The 22,467-nt window shown below is 37.9% G+C and overlaps 1 protein-coding gene across 3 annotated transcripts in view; it reads left to right on the top strand.

Moving 5' to 3' along the window:
• The window catches only part of LOC108718965 (transmembrane protein 108), a 109,480-nt gene that overhangs the window by 30,066 nt on the left and 56,947 nt on the right, over nt 1-22,467 (top strand). The window contains exon 2 of one of the 3 annotated variants that reach the window (XM_041566052.1): nt 10,012-10,145. The exons of the other annotated variants lie outside the window; for them this stretch is intronic. The gene's annotated coding sequence lies outside the window, so the exon portion shown is untranslated. The remainder of the gene's footprint in view (nt 1-10,011; nt 10,146-22,467) is intronic. 3 annotated transcript variants of the gene reach the window in all.

Below are 22,467 nucleotides of genomic sequence, written 5' to 3'. Positions count from 1 at the left end.
TAAGTCTTCTAAGCTGAGTATATCAGATGGTGTGCTCCATACGTCAAGTGATTTGGTGCAATTATCAGCTTGTACTGTGGACTAACATCATCATCATCATGTGTCTGAAGGACATATTAATCAACAGGCTCGGTGCCATTGCTGTGTCCTGTAATAACAAATAGCCAGATAAAAGCACTCAAGGTGAGGTGTGAGTGCAGCCCTTGAACTCTGTCAAGGAAATCCAATGATCATTGAATGCTAAAGATAGTTGTAGAGTGACCTACTGAGCTCTGGATTTACACTTTTAAAGGACAGAAAAATAGAATGCCATAATAAACTGGTCACAGCTTTTACATCTACAGTATATAATCTCATAGTAGTTTGAAAAGATCATTACCTTATAAAATACTGTATATCATCTAATGTTCTTTTTAAAAGTTGATGGAAAGAAGCTGCATTGATTTGCTGAATTACTGTATGTGCAATACCAGGAAACCTTAAGTAACAGAAATGTAAAAAGCAAACTATATTGTTTTCTGTGACTTAGGGGGCCCATTTACTTAGCTCGAGTGAAGGAATAGAAGAAAAAAAACTTTGAATTTCGAATGTTTTTGTTGGCTACTTCGACCATCGAATAGGCTACTTCGACCTTCGACTACGACTTCGAATCGAACGATTCGAACTAAAAATCATTCAACTATTCCACCATTCGAAAGTCGAAGTGCTGTCTCTTTAAAAAAAACTTCGACCCTCTACCTCTCCGCCTAAAACGATATTCGAAGTCGAAGGATTTACATTCGGCAGTCGAATATCGAGGGTTAATTAATTATCATTTATCATAATATAATCTTGAGTGTGAAAAAAAGCATTTTATAAACTGTATCAATAGCAATATGGCAGTTATTATTCTAACACACAGAACTCAGACATGAGGTGACTTTTATTTAGCAATATCCAGAAGCTAGTAAGATCAAGAGTGAAGCAATTTTTAAGTAGAACCTAGACAGCTATTAATGATTACAGGGACACTAGGACTTGTTTGTTTGATAATTAATAAGCTCTGCATCTAAAAGTAAGTCAAATGATTTTGCCCCTCGGGTCTTCATAACTGGCCGTGATGTACATCTCCCAGCAATCTAAGTCAATGGTAACTTAATAACAATGCTTAGAAATGCTATCATGCTGTTGCAAATAATGTGTTAGTCCTGCTTATTACAGCACTTGTTTTTTTTTGTCATGCTCAGCACCTCAGAGTAAGTCTTAATTTACTTGTCACTTGTCAAACTTGGCTCTCTGCCTGAAAACATGCCACAAAAATTCACATGTGTGACTGAGATTTCTAGTGAAGAAGGATCTCTAAATATGCTGTCTGCTTAGGCAGATTTATAATATAAAGATAACTTAATGTGGAGCCATGCCATTTGAAGAAATGGGTATCAGAACTTTAATGCTGGAAAAGGTTGAGATCCTCCAGACTGCATTAGTGCTGTTTCTAGTGCTTAAGTGAACAGTAACACCAAAAAATGAAAGTGTATTAAAGTACTGTAATAAAAATATGCTGTACTGATTGTGCTGCATTGGTACAACTGGTGTATTTGCTTCAGAAAACCTACTATAGTTTATATAAACAAGCTGCTGTGTAGGAGGCAGCCATTCCAAGCTGGAAATTAGAAAAGCACAGGATACACAGCAGATAACAGATAAACTCTGTAGTATACTATGGGATTCTTCAGAACGTATCTGTTATCTACTGTGTATGAATGGCTGCCCCCATGGCTACACAACAACTTGTTTATATAAACTATAGTAGCATTTCTGATGCAAACACATCCGTTTAACCAGTGCAGGGCACTGAGTATATTATATTGGCATTCCTTTAAAACACTTTCATTTTTTTGGTGTTACTGTTTCTTTTATTCTTTTTTGTATTCTCAGCAGTCCATGTAGTATTGAGGCAATATCTGGCAACACATAGTTTATAGCACAGTTTATAGCACATCAGTTATAGAGAAAAAAAATGTGTTATTGCTCAAAGTGAATAAATTGTATTTAAAATGTTAAACTGTTTCGGCATTGATATTGATATTTTTTCTCCTACTCAATGTAACTGAATCCCAACGGGACATGGATTTTTACTATTGAGTGCTGTTCTTCTATCTACCAGGCAGCTGTTATCTGGTTACCTTCCCATTGTTCTGCTGATGAGCTGCTGGAGGGGACAGGAGGGGGTGATATCCTTAAAATTTGAAGTGCAGCAGTACAGAGTGACTAACGTTTATCAGAGCACAAGTCACAAATATGTCTAGCCTCATGTCAGATTTCAAAATTAAATATAAAAACATCAGTTTGCTCTTTTGAAAAACTGATTTCAGTGCAGAAGTCTGCTGGATGTACTTTGAAAGTATCCCGTTAACTTTTAGCATGATGTAGACAGAGAGTGATATTCTGAGACAATTTGCAATTGTTTTTCTTTGTTATTATTTGTGGGTTTTAAGTTATTTAGCTTTTTATTCAGCAGCTCTCTAGTTTGCAATGTCAGCAATCTGGTTGTTAGAGTACAAATTACCCTAGCAACCATACATGATTTGAACAAGAGACTGGAAAATGATAAGGAAAGAGTCTCAACAGAGAGATGAGTAATAAAAAGAAATATAAATATTAAAAAGAATATAAATATATATATGTAAAGAAACCTAACAAATAAACAATGAAGACCACTTGAAAAGTTGCTTAGAATTGGCAAATCTATAACTAATTACTAAAAGTTAACTTTAAGGTGAACCACCCCTTTAATGAATAGAGAGGGCTGCTAAGTTGACTAGTGATTGATTTTGCATGTGCTTAATTGAACAGGAAATAGAATGTGATTTGACTTTTAATTTCAAATGACAGACCACAAAGACCTGAATACAGTGATGCCTGGTTTCAGCAGAGATGTATTCATTAGAGGAAGGAGGATTGGGCTGGACTGTATCATGAACGCTGTATTCTTGTTAAATCTCTTTTTATTAAGTTTTCAATAACAAAAAGTATCAGGGGTACAGAAGATGAAGAAGGGGATGAACGCTGTATTCTGTATCTCATGCTGGGTTTTTTAAATGGTTTGAGGTACAGAGCACAGCCAGTTCCCGGGTAGAAGGGTTGTCTGAATGAGCACTAAGTGGCATGCTTTTGCTCCACATGGTGATCTGGCACTTCAGCCCGAGGGCATAGGGACTAACCCTTATAATATGATATTAGCTATAGGGTAGGCTATACAGTTCTGATCAGAATAATAAAAGACTTGGTAATCCTTTTAAATCCTGGACCCAAAAACAGCACAGAGCCATTTGTGAATTACATTAAAAGAGACTGATTAAAACAAAAAATCAAGTCTTCTTTCATCTGGAGAATGATAGCGCACATTATCTAAAGTCTTTTTTTTTTACATTTTGTAGACTTGAAATATCTTTCCTTGTTTTTATTCTTTAGTCTGGGAAGAATCAATGTAAAGCTTATTCATTTCACTGCACTAGATAAAATTCCCAAAGGCTCGTACCCAGAAGGCTCTTTAAGGTTCACTCCAAGAAATGCCTTTGGGGTACCTTAAGGAGACACTGTCATCAAAATCAGAAGTGTTTACTTTTGCATCAAGGTAAATACAATATTTCAGTGGACAAATCTGTTTCCTTTATTATTGAAAACAACATCCATATCTTGCGTTATCTGGTACTCTGATACTTAAGTACGAGACTTTTTTTTTTATACCTAAGTACACAACAAAACTTAACAGACTTTGCCCTGCTATTGTACCCTATTTTTACAGGGATACATTGATACGTAAACAACAGACAAAATCTGCCACCTGACCAGTCCCCAGTGTTCCAGATGTAAGCAAGCTTCAGGTGTGGCTGGGCAGCATGTCGCCCCTTAATTTGTGCCGCCCTAGGCCGGGCCTGATTTTAGGGGCTGAAATGCGAATTCTCACATTTCACATTGGAATCAGCTGCATGTGCCAGCTGTGCCAATGCAGCAGTTCTGAACACAGGCAAAGAATTCTAATGCCCACGTTAGGGCTGATTCTCGGCCTGCTTTTTTCCACAGGCCAATATTAGCCCTCGTTTGGCATTAGCCTTATGCCACACAGGGGCTGATCTTGGCCTGTAAAAAAAGCACAGGCCAAGAATCAACCCCATGTTGGAAAACAACAGACAGAGATTGTTCCAATGCATGTTACTTAATGCAGGGAGGGTTTATTGTTGCTTAGCAATGTGATGTCATGTTTGACCTGTAACGCTGAGTGATTTTCTTCTTCCTCTTCCTGTGTATGCTCTATATGAAAAGTTCCTGTTGCAGACATGTTATGCTGAGTTCTATAAAGCAATCAAGTTACTGTTCACACAGAAGTTGGTGTGTCTGTCCTCACTTACAGAGAAGCTGCACATGCAGTTCAGATCAGCTTTCTGTTAACACCCCAACCCTGGCATTAGCTTTGTTCTTTGCCTGCACCAAGAACTGCTGCATCAGAGAGAATTTTGGTGCAAAAATGCATAGTCAAGCATTTCCATGCCAATATCCGCTGTGTTAGTGAAAAGAGTTACAAATCATCCATAAAATTTCTAAAGTTGTGCTACACATGCTTATGGAGTATCCATACACCACTACACTGAGGCAACATTCCTGTATCTGCCTAAACTTAAAGGAACAGTTCAGTGTGAAAATAAAAACTAGGCTGTGCAAAATAAAAAATGTTTCTAATATATTTAGTTAGGCAAAAATGTAATGTATAAAGGCTGGAGTGACAATATGGGTAATATAATAGCCAGAACACTACTTTTCAGCTCTATAACTCTTGAGTTAGTCAGCGACTTGAAGGGGGGCCACATGGTACATATCTGTTTGCAATTGATCCTCAGCATTCAGCTCAGATTCAAAAGCAACAGATATGGCCCATGTGGCCCCTCTCAAGTCTCTGGGTAACCAGTCAGTGTAAACCAAGAGAGCTGAAAAGCAGGAAGTAGTGTTCTGGCTATTATGTTAGACATCCAGTCACTCCAGCCTTTATACATTACAGTTTTGGCTATATTAGAAACATTTTTTATTTTGCACAGACTATTTACCCAGTTTTTATTTTTACACTGAACAACAATTCCTTTAAGCTTTAATCAGCATTACTGATTGTAGTAGCCAAGCATTGTGATTATGCAATGCAAACACTTCACACAGAACATAGTTCTGTCTCGTAGTACTTTTTGAAAGCACCTGTCTACATATTGTGTCCCCTAATGCCCTTATAGGGTCACGGAATGTAAAATTCAAATATTACTGCTATAGAATAGTTATAGAGAAAAAATAGACAACAGTGCCAATTATGGCATATGGGCCAAAGTCTTAGGAAGGGTTCACAAGTGATAACCTCAGATACAGCTTTGATCATATACTGATATTTGCCCTTGACCATTAGATTTTCACTCTCTTTTTATAATCAATCAATACCCAATCAGTGTCCAATATTACTAGAGCCATCTTAACCAGAGACAAGAGTACAAAAGTAGGCTGCCATTATTTATATTATTTATATGAAGCAGGCAGATTAGACCTATGATCCTCCAGTAGTTGTTAAACATCTTTCCTACATCCCTTTGATGGCTAGCATCTTGGAATTTCAGGAATTGAATACCACTTGAGGTGAAAGAAAATGTTTATTTAACATAAGCTGTGGATTCTGAACTCACAAAGAGTTGGAACGATGAACTATGGAATCACAGAATTTTTCTAGACTTGTAAAAAAGGGAGTTACCCGTGTGAGAGCATCAAGAGATCACTTCACAACACAGAAAAACAAAGAACTGCTCTTACAGCAAAGCAGGTGGCTCTGCCCTCAAGGCCATGGTACTAGTGACTAGGACTAGCTTTTAGAACAGAATCCATCCAAGTCAGGGGGGCTCCTGGGGGAATCTGCATACACAGAATTGTATTCTCTCTCTCTCACTAGGTTCAATGCTGTGAATTGTAGTTGAATGTCCGTTAAAGAATATTACATAACTAACGTTAAATATTACTGTTGACATATGTCTTTATTATATTTGATTTCTCAATGCCACTAATTCTTTTCACAAGTTATTTATTTTGTCTTGGTGCTTTATTTTCCCACATTTTCAAAATATGCAAGAAGGTTAATTGGCTCTTAGTGAGTGTGTGATACACATGTGATGGTGAACAATATAACGAAATTGATGTAGGATATATTGGCACTTTATAAATGAATGATTATGTTTTGACCTCCCCCTATTTGTGTTATTTTCCCAATTCAGTTAAATAGTAGTCCACTTTAGTCTAAAAGCCCCTTATATATTCCAAGTAGATGGTTCACACAGTCCTATTTAGATCCACCGAGAGTTATGCAAGACTTGAACAAGTATTTCCCATTGTTTAGTCTATGCTTTTTCTGAATAGCCCAAAAGTGTAGGGAACAGAATAGGGTTAACATGTGAATATAGTACAGTGCTTTATTCTGGTAGGGAGCAGCAGGGGGACCTTCATCTGCTATCTGCACAGACAGGAGTCAAAATTACACAGCTAAGAGTATAGTCATATATAAACTTAATACATTTAAGACTTTTGATACATCACTTCTGTTAATAGGGGCAGCCGTATAGTAGTTGCCTACCTAATTCAGAAGATAAAGCACTTAGGCCTCCAAACAAATAAAGTAATGTGCTGGTGAAAACCAAAACCACAAACCAAAAGATACATTTTTGGAAGAGCTAATTATTTTTTAAGGCTAAAATTAACCTTTACTTCCAGTGAGAGCAAAAGCAGAACAGATGCCAGATTTTTTTTTGGGGGGGGGGGTTTAATATTTGAAAATTTTGGGAGAAGTCCTTCTAATGAACTCAGGAGGTATGGTCAATGAAATGGAGTTGGACAGGAAAAGAGCTATAATGAGAAAGGTAGGCCGCATACAGCACTTTTGGTCCTGAACCACTGCCCCTCTGCCCTTTAAAGCCAGATCTTAGTCTCTGCAAGGTACAGCTAGGTTCCTGGGGTTGTTGGCAGCTTAAAGAATTGGGTAATTACAGGACTCCCTGTGCCTCTGTGCTTTTACTTGCAAGTTACCAAATAGTTGGCAAGTTACCAAATAAATAAGTGATGAGTAACTACATACTTCTGGAAAATATGTTTTTTTACACCCAGTTTGGACCTCTGTGTACCTGAAATTACATGACCTATCCAATATCTCAGGCTGTTTACATCTCAAAAATGATAGTGCTTATACACAGCTACATTTTATTCTTAGGCCAACAACTTTGGATCACAAAGGTTTGTCCTGTCTTTGAGCACTAAGTGAGCACATTAATGTATTTACTCTGGCTAATCCAGTTCTTTAGTGCAGAAGCTAAACATTTTCCCTTTGAATTTACTATGCTTCAAAGGGTATTTGTAATGGTCACTTATTAAGACAACTAAAATAAATTCCACTCTTTTCATTTGGAGTTGTAAGATACAAAGAAGGTCACAACAGCTGCTAGTCCCCTGTAAAATTAGCCTAAAAAATGTCTCCTTTTCATTGTGGTCATTCAGCTGAAGCGCTGACTTTGAAAAGCTTAGCTAAATGAAGTACATCTTGCAACAAAAAATGAAAAGGAGATTAAACTAAATGCCTAGATTTTCTGTGCATTTTTCCAGATGGCCTTTGACCCACTCATTTGCTTACACTCATAATTACTCAGCAAGGTTTAGCAACAAAAGTATCAACATGGAGCATACATTTTAATGAGCGCTAAAGCATTTGTAGGATTTTCTTTTTAGTTGAATGGGGCTCTGAGCATGTATAACAATATGCATTAAATTAGATAGTTTGAAGACAGTCTTGCTTTGATAATTATCAATTCCTTAGGTAAGATACAATATTAAAAGCTTTATATCACAGATCTCACAACATAGGCCTCACTTAGGCCCCCTTAGCTTATAACAGAGATTTAGAAAGCCACATAGCTTGGGACTGCTCCCAAATAAATTTAGAAATAATCAGATGTATAAATAATTTTAAACTTTTTTTCATTGCATTGGACATCAATGAAAACAACTTGTGAAAATGCAGAGATCACTGTTGTTAGGCACTAGTAGCTTATGTATGCCATATATGACATCCTGTTCACTTTTGAAACGTTTATACTGAGTGGGGAACTGACATATGTTTTCCGCAGTTGCAGCTGCAGTTGCACAACTTTTGCCTGTGAATAGGCAACATTCATTACTTGTGTCACACAATCCACTCCTTGCACAAAAATTTGTACCTGAAATTGCACTTTGCACATTGCACTTGTGTTCACAAGGATAAGGGCACAAGGGCTGTGCATCAGAAAACATTGGAGAAAATCTGATGAGCTCCCTTTCACTCCTTTATGTGTTTGCACAGGTACAGCGTTGGACTGGTTGCAAACACAAAAAGTTCATTTCAGTGCTAAAAATATGAAGGTATGCAGTTTCAAGCAGATAAATGCTCAATATGTCCGCACACAGGCTGATGCCGTGCCTACCAGTGCAGAAACATTTAGGAGTGAATGGTAGAGCATCAGCTTTTCTTGACCTGTTGACAAAACATAGTTGGAGATAAACTAAGGAAGTCTGTATTCCCTTGCACTAATTTAGCCTATAGACAATAGGGCTGATTTATCAAGGGTCAATAAATTCTAACTCTTTAGATTATTATTATCATCCTTTATTTATATAGCACCAACATATTCCACAGCACTTTACAGAGATTATACATATTTATATTCCTTGCCCCAGTGGAGCTTACAATTAAAGGTCCTTATCATATTCACAAACTCTAGGTTAATTTTATCAGAAGCCAATTAACCTGCCTGTATGTTTTCAGATTGTGGGAGGAAACCCACACAGACACAACATACAAACTCTTTGCTGAAACCGAAGCCAGGACCACAGCCCTACAAGGCAGCAGTGCCGACCATTGCTCCACTGTGCTGCCAATTTAACAAATCATATTTCCCCAGTTGTGATAACACATTGGAAAGTGAAAATTCTGATGAGTAATACCGTGCATTGTTGCTATTGTGAGCACTTCACAGAGCAGATTGGTAATCCTCTGCTCAAAGTAGTCACACATTTGGCTCAGGTATCAGGTTTAATAAATGTGTCTGTTTGTAAATAATAAATGGGGAAAATATCAAAATGCTGGGAATTAAAATTAATAACTCTGCTCCAGTGTTTCGCTTTGAAATAATTAACTCACTCACTATTGGTACATTAACCTTTAGTGCAATTAAAGAGAGAATTTAGTGGAGGTTTAGAATAAGATTAACTAGAAAACGTCCTCCTGGGTCTCTTTGTTCATCTACAATGCTGTCATTTTGTGTAAAGTTGATAAAAAAGCACATGCATATTTATAAACCCAGTAAAAAGCCTACCTTTTAATATGTACAAAATAAATCTTATGAGAAATCTGTTGTTTTTTTTAATTTGAGAATCACTACATTCATTTCGTAAAACACACGGGATACAGTCTTAAAGTGAATTAATTCCACCCGTTTAGTCACTGTGAGCATTCCAGGAATAGCCTTCAGCTTGTGCCTTCTGCTGTAATTACCCAAGAACACTTCCCGCTAAAAGAGAATGTGAAATGAATGTGAGCTTCCCAGGGAGCGGGAATTTTCCTTTCATGTAATGGGATGAAAGCTTTGAAAGCAAGTTTAATGGTTTTTAAAGTTAAGGACATTTGCATATGCTGTCATCAGACGCAGTTCATTATCCCTACAAATATTATCATATTTCTGAACTACAGTGTGATCATTTGGTGTCACATTGATGAGATGAAATTTACAGCATATAAGTAGTACGGATATAATATGCCACGCACAGACATTGTCATTGTCATTTAAGGCCAGTTGCTTTTGCAGTAGAACATCTCTAGAAGGGACACAAAAGATGAAATTAGCAAGTCAGCATACCATGTACTACACACCTATTGAGCGAGAGTGATGTACTTACTAGTTCTTCCTTTATTGCTTGTTCCCCCACCCCCAGCACTGCAGGGATTTCATCTAAAGGAATTCTAAAGTGAGCTGGGACAGAAAACATTGTAATAGGGGTAGGATGAACGAGACTGGAGTTTGCTGCCTCCTTAATCAGCACTTAGAGCGCAGACTACAGAGGTTCAGGTATGTGTTAAAGATCCTAAGGGGAATAAAACTGGTAAATGAGATTTCATAACTTTTTCTTAAATCATGTTGCTATTTATTTATTCTCTACTGTGTATGCTCAAAGTCCTGAAGAAGGCTCCAGCAGATAATATAACATGCATATGAATTATTGTTAAAATTCCCCTAAGGGACTGTATAAACTGTAATTTTGCCTACATTGATCTCTCTTCATTTTTATATTGACTGTAACGCGTTATATTAAAATTCTGCTAAAGAGACAAGAAGCTGGAGAGATTATAAAATTGGTGCAGTGTTTTAACTTCTTTGGAAGGATTGAAATCAATGGCAATTCTACAGTATATGATTTTTTATGAATGTATATGTTCCTGTAATATATGTATTAAGGCTCATGTGTTTTTTTTGTGTTCTGGCCAGCCAGTTATTTAAAGGGGAACTATCGCAAAAATGAAAATGTAATATAAGCTTCAGCATACTAAATTGAGAAACTTTCTAAATACAATCAATTATAAATTCTGTACTGCTTCTGAAGTAATCAAGTCCATCTTTCCTATCCCTCTCTCTCAGCATTTGTTTCTCTTCATTCTCTCTTCATGTAGGAGTTGGGAGTTTTAGATCCAATATATCTTATAGGTGGCTCCTTTTGCCTAAAAAATGAATTAGAGTTCACTAGAAAATCACCAGAAATCCTGTCTCTCTACATTCAGAATTTGTGCAAAAAGCAGTTATTTTGTTAGATTTTGTTTGTACTGGAATCAGAGTGAGCTCTAATACATCTGATAGGAAAGGGAGCCCCCCTGTAAGATATATCGGATCATTCATCTAACACCCAACTGCTGCATGAAGACAGAATGAAGAGAAACAGGTGCCGAGAGAGGGATAGTGAAGATACACTTCATTATGCCTTATAAGCTTATTATAAGCCTAAGCTTATATTAAATTTTAATGTTCACGATAGTTCCCCTTTAAAGTTTATTTATTGGGAAGGGCAATAAAATAAATAATTCTTCTTTGTGTGTAGCTTAGTCATGAGTGTTGCTATGCTATTGATTTTAGCTGAACAGTTACAATGCAGAGCATGCAACACAGACCTACAGTATGTGTCCCTCTGAGACTACTATGTTTACTGTGACCCCCCCCCTTCCCCATGTAGTATTTATACACCTGTGTAAATTCAGTCCAGCACAGACATTGATGGGAATGCACTGTACAGAAAAAGCAATCGGCTACTTTATTGCTTTCACGATAAATCTTTTGCCACAAGCTTTAGAGTGTTTGGCTATTATTGCCACTGACAGACTAGTTTACATATACCATGTTAAGAATACAGGAAGAACTAAAAGCTAAATTTGAAGAAAGTAAGCTTTCGCAGTGAATGCATTAGAATTGAGCACTGGCTAGGTTATGTTCATATAGACTGCAGTGTTTTCTAAAGAGTTCCGTTCATATATGTTTGTCTAAAAATATAACTAACATCACATCTGTAACATCACATTGTATTTATTGTTAGTTATAACAGTATTATATGGATATTCTATTCCTATACAGTCATATGAAAAAGTTTGGGAGCCCTTTCAGCCTGCATAATAATTTACTCCACTTTCAACAAAAAACATAACACTGGTACTGACAGGTTTAAAGCAACTTAAAGCAAACAAATCATCTGAAAAGGATAAGTATTTCTTAACTGCTTTTTTATATTAAGGTTTATATTTAACTACTGTGGTTTAATTTTTTTTTAAAAGGTTTTTTTTTTTTTTTTTTTTCTGTCTTGGGTGCTAAACAGCAAAGTTTGGTGTGCTAGTGTGCTTACAGCAAGTTTGTCACAACCTGCTTTACTTTGCAGTTTTCCCTCCGTTTGAGGGGGTGGGGTTTGATTAGTTGCACCTGAACAGACTGTATAAATAGAACCCCTGGGACTCCAGTGGAGCTTGCTCTAGTGTTAGCTTCTCTTAAGTGTTTGCTCGTTAAGTGGGGGATCTGTAAGTGGAGTTACAAACACCGGAGTTGAAAACTAAAGGAGGTTCAAACTACTGTAGGTCAAAAGTTTGTTCTAAACCCTCATTTTTTTTCTATATATTTATTTATATTTTTTCCTGTTTTGATCTGTAACTGGGATAATGAGTGCTAGCAAGATTGAAGGTCTGACTCAGTGCACAGTCTGTCATATGTATGCAGATTTGGAACAAGAGATCCAAAATGCTTACCTCTGTGGTGGATGTGAGCAAATTGCCACTTTGGAGGCTCAAGTTAGAGCACTAGAGCAACAAATTGCAACACTGCGGTCGATTGACAATCTTGAAAGGAGTCTTTTGCTCACTGAGCAGGACCTAGCGGGGTCAGATAGTTTGGGGGGAACAGAACAGCAGCAGGATGTTGAGGCAGCTAGCTGGGTGACAGTTAGAAAATCTAAGGTGGGCAAAAGGAAAATGGAGGCTGATCCGGAGATTATACATCGCAACAAATTTGCCAGATTGTGTGAAGATGATGGGAGTATGAACTCTGGATTGGCAATTCTAGATGGGGCTGATCTCTCTAACAGCCGGGAGACCAGTTTCTCTAGTAGTGGTGGGGGGGAGAGTAGAGTCAGGCCTAAGCAGATTGTGGTTGTAGGGGACTCAATTATTAGGAAAGTGGATAGGGTAATTTGTCGTCCGGATCGCTACAAACGAACAGTTTGCTGTCTACCTGGTGCCAGGGTTCGGCATGTGGTTGATCGGATAGACAAATTATTGGGTGGGGCTGGGCACGACCCAGCTGTCTTAGTGCATATCGGTACTAATGACAAAATAAATGGTAGATGGAAGACCTTAAAGAATGATTTCAGGGATCTAGGCTCTAAGATCAAGGAAAGGTCTTCCAATGTAATCTTTTCTGAAATTTTGCCTGTGCCACGTGCAAGTTTAGGAAAACAGCGGGAGATTAGGGAGCTTAATGCGTGGCTCAAGTCTTGGTGCAGGAAGGAAGGGTTTGGGTTCCTAGAGCACTGGGCTGACTTTTCGTTGGGGTACAACCTATATAGCCGTGACGGTTTGCACCTCAATGGAAGGGGGTCCGCGGTGCTAGGGGAAAGAATGGCTAAGAGGTTGGAGGAGTGTTTAAACTAGGCAAGAGGGGGGTGGGTGAGATAAAGGATTATGGGGAAGCTAGTGTAGACGGGGTAGTGGGGTTAGTAAGGGGTCATGGGGGAGGAGTGAGGGGGGCATACAGTTTACCAGCTAAGGAGGTCCCTCTGTTACAAGGAAAACAGAATAATACTAACTTAACGTATAATTCTTCACTAAGTAATGCACATTTCAAAAGTAAAAGTAGTAACCTCCGCTGTATGCTGGCAAATGCACGGAGTTTGTCAGGTAAAATGGGAGACCTAGAATTAATTGCATGCTCTAAAAATTATGATATAATTGGTATCACTGAGACCTGGTGGGATGAAACATGTGACTGGATTGTGAATTTAAATGGTTACACCCTTTTTAGGAGGGACAGAGGGATTAAAAAGGGTGGAGGAGTGGGTTTGTATGTAAAGCCTGAATTAAAGCCATGCGCTAAAGAAATAAAAATAGCTGGCACTGGTGAGGGTGTAGAATCACTCTGGGTAGAGATTTCGACTGGGCAAAAGGTATCAAAAAGAATTATCATTGGTGTATGCTATAAACCACCTCGTATAAGTGTCGAGTATGAAGCCCAGCTACTCTTGCAGATACAAGCGGCTTCACAGCTGGGTCAAGTTGTTGCTATGGGTGACTTCAATTATCCAGACATTGACTGGGGTAATGGGGTTGCTAAGACAGAAAAAGCTAGTAGGTTTGTAAATATGCTGAATGACAATTTTTTATTCCAGCTCGTTCAAGAACCTACTAGGAATAACTCTCTTTTGGACCTTGTAATAACTAACAATACTGAACTCATCTCTAACATTTGTGTGGGTGAGCATTTAGGGAATAGTGATCATAACATGGTCTCCTTTGAGATTCTGTTGCAGAAGCAATTCTATAAGGGAGTAACTAAAACACTAAATTTCAGACGTGCAAACTTTGACAGTATAAGGGCATCTCTGCAACATATTAAGTGGGAAATGCTTTTCACAGGGTTAAACACAGAACAAAAATGGGAAGTCTTTAAAATGCTGCTTAATAAATATACTTGTCAGTATATTCCACTTGTAAGCAAGGAACGTCGTTGCAAAGCAAAACCTTTTTGGTTCAATAGAAGCGTTGGTGTTGAGGTGGGTAAGAAAAGACGTGCTTTTAAGGCTTTCAAGTTAGCTGGTACAGCCGAAACATTTATAAGGTACAAGGAGGCCAATAAATCATGCAAAGAAGCTATAAGGCAAGCTAAAATTGCTATAGAAAAGGATATTGCAGCAAGCAGTAAAAAAAATCCCAAATTATTTTTTAAATATGTCAATAGTAAAAAAATGAAGCAGGAAGGGGTGGGACCCTTACTATCAGAGGGGGATCAGCTGGTTGATGAAAACAAAATAAAAGCGCAGATTCTGAACTCGTATTTTTCATCTGTTTACACAAATGAAGAACCAGTAAGTGAAGGTTTCCTTCTTAACACTCCCAATTCTAGTAATACAACTAATGATGCATGGTTCACACAAGAAGAAATTCAAAAGAGACTTGAACAGGTTAAGATTAACAAAGGTCCAGGGCCAGATGGTATTCATCCCAGGGTAATTAGCGAGCTTAGCTCTGTGATTGCCAAACCTCTTTACTTAATTTTTCAGGATTCATTGAGATCTGGTATTGTGCCAAGAGACTGGCGAATTGCTAATGTGGTGCCTCTATTCAAAAAAGGATCCCGTTCTCAGCCTCAAAACTATAGGCCAGTTAGTCTGACGTCAGTATTAGGAAAGCTTTTCGAAGGGTTAATAAAGGATAAGATACTGGACTTCATAGCAAATCATAATACTATGAGTTTGTGCCAGCATGGTTTTATGCGTAATAGATCTTGCCAGACTAACTTAATTTCTTTTTACGAGAATGTAAGTAGAGACCTCGATTCTGGGATGGCAGTGGATGTGATTTACTTAGACTTTGCTAAAGCATTTGATACAGTGCCACACAAAAGGTTACTGGTTAAATTAAGGAATGTTGGCCTGGAACATAGTATTTGTACCTGGATAGCGAACTGGCTAAAAGATAGACTACAAAGAGTGGTGGTAAATGGAACATTTTCTAATTGGACCAGTGTTGTTAGTGGAGTACCGCAGGGCTCTGTACTAGGTCCCTTGCTTTTCAACTTGTTTATTAATGACCTGGAGGTGGGCATTGAAAGTACTGTTTCTATTTTTGCAGATGATACTAAATTGTGCAGAACTATAGGTTCCATGCAGGATGCTGCCACTTTGCAAAGTGATCTGTCTAAACTGGAAAACTGGGCAGCAAACTGGAAAATGAGGTTCAATGTTGATAAATGCAAGGTTATGCACTTTGGCAAAAATAATATAAATGCAAGTTATACACTAAATGGCAATGTGTTGGGAGTTTCCTTAAATGAAAAGGATCTAGGGGTCTTTGTAGATAACACGTTGTCTAATTCTGGGCAGTGTCATTCTGTGGCTAATAAAGCAAATAAAGTTCTGTCTTGCATAAAAAAGGGCATTAACTCAAGGGATGAAAACATAATTATGCCTCTTTATAGGTCCCTGGTAAGGCCTCATCTGGAGTATGCAGTTCAGTTTTGGACTCCAGTCCTTAAGAGGGATATAAATGAGCTGGAGAGAGTGCAGAGACGTGCAACTAAATTGGTTAGAGGGACGGAAGACTTAAATTATGAGGGTAGACTGTCAAGGTTGGGGTTGTTTTCTCTGGAAAAAAGGCGCTTGCGAGGGGACATGATTACACTTTACAAGTACATTAGAGGACATTATAGACAAATGGCAGGGGACCTTTTTACCCATAAAGTGGATCACCGTACCAGAGGCCACCCCTTTAGACTAGAAGAAAAGAACTTTCATTTGAAGCAACGTAGAGGGTTCTTCACAGTCAGGACAGTGAGGTTGTGGAATGCACTGCCGGGTGATGTTGTGATGGCTGATTCAGTTAATGCCTTTAAGAATGGCTTGGATGATTTTTTGGACAGACATAATATTAAAGGCTATTGTGATACTAAACTCTATAGTTAATATAGGTATGGGTATATAGAATTTTAATTAAAAGTAGGGAGGGGTGTGTGTATGGATGCTGGGTTTTCATTTGGAGGGGTTGAACTTGATGGACTTTGTCTTTTTTCAACCCAATTTAACTATGTAACTATGTCTTTCATTTCCCAGGAACATCTGAGTACCGGGGTGTTTTCTGAACAAAGATTTTAGTGAAGCAGTATTCAGTTGTATGAAATTAAATCAAATGTGAAAAACTGGCTGTGCAAAAATTTGGGTAATTTTGCAAATTTGTATGCATGTAACTGCTCGATAGTGATTACTGGCAACACCAAATTGGTTGGATTAGATCCTTAATGCTGGCCATAGACATAAAGTTTTGATTGTACGAACCTTCGATTCGCACAATTTTTGGGCGGTGTGTGAAGTGTCCCCACAGTTTTTGAAATTTCTCCTACCGCACACCTGTAGTTCACCAATCCTGCAACTGGTGGTGTGTTTCTTCCGTTGACCCGACCGGGTCCCTTAGCAACGCATGTGTATAGAAAACGGATCCGCACACACACTGGTTAATGCAGTCGGGGAGTATCCCCTTTTATTCAGCCACCAAACATGAATGTTTGGTGGCTGAATAAGAGGGGATAGTCCCCGACTGCATTAACCAGTGTGTGTGCGGATCCGTTTTCTATACCCACAGTTTTTGTGCCTTGGCGATCATTCGTTCAGACGATCGGACAGGTTAGAAAATTTCTGTCGGCTACCGATAATATCTCTGCATGTATAGCCGATCTGACGATTTCAGTGGGAGACAGTCAACAGCTTTTGTCGAATAAAACTTTTGTAAAATTGCTGTCAGGGGCAGAACATCGTCTGATCTGTTCTTTAATTATTTTATTTGATCTCAAAGATAAGTGGCAGATCGGGAGATGGCACAGAACGATTGTTCGTCCGATAGGAAGTTAAATCTGCACTTCTAAGGCCACCTTAAGCCTTGAACTTCATAGGCAGGTGTGTCCAATCATGAAAAAAGGTATTTAAGGTGGCCAATTGCAAATTGTGCTTCTGTTTGACTCTCCTCTGAAGAGTCACAGCATGGGATCCTTAAAGCATCTCTCAAAAGATCTGAAAACAAAGATTGTTCAGTGTCATGGTTTAGGGAAGGCTACATTGAAATTGTCAGTTTTAAGTGTAAGGAATGTAATCATTCACAGGCACAGTTGCTGTAAAGTCAAAGTAAACTTTATTGTCATCTCAACAATATACGAATACACAGTGAGACGAGACGATGTGGCTCCAGCTAGTACATATCACAAAAAGGCACTTAGAATGCACAATAAATATGTAAACATTTGAAATGTGACAGGTTATTCTCACTGCACCAGACCGCCAGCTGCTGTACCTCATCTCTCTACGCCGACTCGTCGTTGTTGCTGATGAGCCCCACCACAGTCGTGTCATCGGTGAACTTGATGATGTGGTTTGAGCCGTGTCTAGCTATGCAGTAAACCCCAGCTCTGGCAGGCCAAGAAAAATACAGGAGTGGCACATGCAGAGGATTGTGAGAATGGTTACAGACAACCCAAAGATCACCTCCAAAGACCTGCAAGAACATCTTGCTGCAGATGGTGTGTCTGTACATCGTTCTACAATTCAGTGCAATTTGCACAAAGAATGATGAGATGATGAGAGAAGAAGTCCTTTCTGCACTCACGCCACAAACAGAGTTGCTTGTTGTATGCAAAAACTCATTTAGACAAGCCACAGTCATTTTGGAACAAAGTGCTTTGGACTGATGAGACAAATTTAGTTATTTGTTCATAACAAAAAGCTTTTTGCATGGCGGAAAAAAACACCTGCTACCTACTGTCAAACTTGGTGGAGGTTCCATCATGCTGTGGGGTTGTGTGGCTAGTTCAGGGACTGGGGCCCTTGTTAAAGTCAAAGGTCTGATGAATTTAACCCAATATCAACAAATTCTTCAGGATAATGTTCAAGCTTCAGTCACAAAGTTGAAGTTACGCAGGGGTTGGATATTCCAACAAGACAGTGACCCTAAACACACTTCGTAATCTACAAAGGCATTTATGCAGAGGGAGAAGTACAACAGTCTGGAATTGCCGTCACAGTCCCCTGACTTGAATATTATCGAAAATCTATGGTATGATTTGAAGCAGGCTGTCCATGCTCGGCAGCCATCACATTTAACTGAACTGGAGAGATTCTGTATGGACGAATGCTCAAATATACCACCATCCAGAATCCAGACACTCATGAAAAGCTATAGGAGGCGTCTAGAGGCTGTAACATTTACAAAAGGAGGCTCAACTAAGTATTGAAGTAATATCTCTGTTGGGGTGCCCAAATTTAGGCACCTGTCTAATTTTGTTATGATGCATATTGTCTGTAATTTCCAATAAACTTTATGTCACTGCTGAAATCCTACTGTTTCCATAAGGCATGTTTTATATTAAAATGAAGTTGCTACTTTAAAAGCTCAGCCATTGATAAACAAAACTCCAAAGAATTAAGAAGGGTTCCCAAACTTTTTCATATGACTGTATATTAATTATTAGTTGACATATTAGGTACATATGGTTACGTGGTAATCATATAAAGTTGTATGTTATTGAATGGGAATAGGGAACAGTACAATACAAAATGGCACTGCTATTTGCCATTAAATTGCAGAAGTAAAGGACAAAGCAGGCAATGAATAAATATAAACATATATTTTGAAACATCCTGTAAATCACAGGTTATTGTACTCTACAGTAATGTATATGTCTGTTAGAAGTAACAGATGCATTCTGTGACCATATAATGGATCAAGGCTGTAGGCTGAGTGTTATAGGTCATGGAACTCCAAGGTGACTTCTAATGGCCTAATACATTTTTGTAGGGGGCGTATTATCCTTTATAATCTACAGTAAAGTGATCACATTCTCCTTTGTGTGGGATAAAATGGGAGAATTGGTGCTTTGGAGTATGGAACAGTATTTTATTAGGCTGTGCTTTGCTTTCAAGGTAATCTAAGAATTGTATTACAGTCGGCTAGATATCCTTTTCAGATGAAGCATGGATTGGGTAGTTCTCACTTCTCACTCTTTTTAGAGGCAGGTTAATTTACAGTGTGACTGTAGATTATATAGTAAATAGTGAACCCCCCATTGTAAAATATAAGGATATTATATGACAGTAAGGAGTTCTAGACTATGTAAAAACACAGGGCCAAAAGACTTGATGACTTTTAACATTCTCATATTTTACAACGGGGGATACATTATTTATTATAATACAGTTTCTGTGAGTCAGAAATGACATCACTGAGCACCAACTGTAACTTATGACAATAGCATGTATTATATAATAATTATACTTTTTTATTACATACAGGATCCAATTATTAAAAGCAGTTGCTATTATAAAGGCTAATCATAGACACAGATTTTTCATAGGTATGATAACACATAGCAACCAATCAGATGTTTGCTTTCAAACTAACTAATGACAATTAAAAGCTACCTGCTGATTTATTTTACATTATCTACATTTATTACAATAGAAATCTATCTAAATCATAATGGCTAATTGCATTATAGGAGAAAATCATTAATCATTAATAACACTGTCTCTTTAAAACTGGCTACAATAGCCAGTAGGTGGTCTTATTTTATTTGTTGATAAGTCACAGCTCCAGTCACGTTCAGCATGTAAAAGGCTTTCAGCACTATACGGCGAACCAGGTTTTTACTACCATCAGCCCAAGTGCCACTGAAATGCGTTGAACATGTTGCAATAATTTGCAAACTCAGCTATTTGTAACTCATGTCAAATTTAGTTTTTATGAGCTCCACTATCCAAGTCTTTATTATAAGATTATGAGAGGCTTAGTAAATGCCAAGCAATGCAACAACTGGTATTTATTCATTTCTATTAATCATTTGTACGCATTGACTTTTTCCACTCTTGGGGATTAAAAGCAATAAAGGTTTATTTGTCTGTCTTTGCAAGAAAATTCATTATAATTCCAATCTCTCCTTCAACCCGTGGGACTAAAGATGCTATGATTACCCTTTTATTCCATTATTGAAAGAAAATGTATCTTAATAATTCATGTTTCTATGTAGCTGCATGCATCTGCATGGATAATTTCCAGTCTTGGGTCAAGAGGAAAATGCTATAGGCAAAGGAAAAGGAACAGAGGGAATTGTCTGCTCATTAGTGTTTACAGTGGCTCTCGTTTACTAATAATAGTCCAAACTTGCAGCTGTACAGTAACCCATAGCAACCAGACACTTCATTTCATTATTTACACTGCACTAGACTGAAGCAAGCTTATCAAAATCTGCATCTCAAATACCTGCACAGCAGAACACCATTTCTCACAAGTAAATTACTGATGTCTATATACTTAGCAACCTCATGGCATCCGCTGGGCATAAGGGTAAAGGAGATTTGTTAGTAATATGTTAGGTTTTTAACCTAACTGGAACAATTGGTTAGCACTCACCCAAACCACAGTTTTATAAACAGGTGCACGTGCAGAGTTGTCCACTCCAACCGGCTGAATATATCAGTAGTGAAATCACAGCACCATCCAAATCTTGTATAATCATAAAAAGCCTTTATTGTTTTACTGGCTGGGATCTCCTAAAAATTAAAGACATGCTAGAAAACCCATTTAGTATGAATAAGAAACTGTACATGGAACAAACCGCACCCCATAGGTCATGCATATTCTGGATGTTTCTATGTTGTATATATTTTTGTGTTTTGGAGAGAACTCCTATTGGCCTTGTTCTGTATCTGTGATCTTCATCTCTTGAATTCTTCTCCTTCTGAAACAATGCTTCTCTTACTAGATTCTGCTAATGGCCAGATATTAAGCCAGTGCCTATGTCTATTGACATATGCAACCCCAAGACATTGCTCAGTCTAAGCACAAATCTCTTGCCCACTAGCATGCAGATGTGAATGATTCTACATTGACTCATTTGATGTGCTAAAGTTTAGTAATAATGAAATACAAGTGATTTCTTGCAAAAGTGGAAGAAAACAAAGGGACTTGCTTATAGACTTTGCCTTAGAACTTAGAATCACTGACACTTTTATGAGGGATGAAATGAGGAAAAATGACTAAACCAAGGAGGTAAAAACTCAGCACAGTAACCTTCAACTCTTTACATACTGAGGAATACTTGTCAGTTACCAGATGGTATGTTCTCCTCAACAAAGCTGCAAAACGCTTAAGAGATTTGCTTCCAAGTCACTATAAATCAGCAGTGCCATCTGTACTGCAAAAATCTCAGCAGAACTTTACTTTATTTCCAAAATAACTTTTAAGTGCAGGTGCATCCATTGACAATAGCACAACCAACATGGATATGTTCTTTCTTTTCTTTCTACATAGTTACATAGTTAAACAGGGTTGAAAAAAGACAAAGTCCATCAAGTTCAACCCCTCCAAATGAAAACCCAATATCCATACACACACCCCTCCCTACTTTCACATAAATTCTATATACCCATACCTATACTAACTATAGAGTTTAGTATCAATCAATAGCCTTTGATATTATGTCTGACCAAGAAATCATCCAAGCCATTCTTAAAGGCATTAACTGAATCAGCCATCACAACATCACACAGCAGTGTATTCCACAACCTCACTGTCCTGACTGTGAAGAACCACCTACGTTTCTTCAAATGAAAGCTCTTTTCTTCCTCTTTTCTTCTTTTCTATAGTATATTAGGTGATTGCAATCTCCTGGAATTTAGGGGCTGCACCAATATACCTGTAGTATGTAAGATTGTATTATATTATTGTTGAGGATCATCTCCCCCCACATCCATTTATTTTACAGGTTAGGGCATGTTTTGTGTTATAATTTTGAATATAACAATGCGACAGTAAGTTTTGTACAGGTTTGATGATATGTTGTAACCTGGATACTGATCCACATTAGGAAATAGTTTTATTTCAGGTTTACTGGTTTCAGACTTCTGTTTGATGGTGTGAAATGTTTAGAATTTTCAGAAGTTTTAGATTTGCTTTCATTTACATGGGAAAAGAGCTCTGCTTTGGACAAATACAGTACTACTGTACAATAAGGAGCATGTTGGTGGGTTCTGACTTAATTTTAAAAGCGAAAAGTCTATTAAGGTTTTCAGTCATCCAGGTCATGATAATCAGTATCTAGTATCACAAACCAC

Source organism: Xenopus laevis, chromosome 6L, assembly GCF_017654675.1.
Source record: "Xenopus laevis strain J_2021 chromosome 6L, Xenopus_laevis_v10.1, whole genome shotgun sequence".
Classification (NCBI taxonomy): domain Eukaryota; kingdom Metazoa; phylum Chordata; class Amphibia; order Anura; family Pipidae; genus Xenopus; species Xenopus laevis.
Note: the sequence above shows the minus strand (reverse complement) of the source record. Positions and strands in the feature narration are given on the sequence as shown.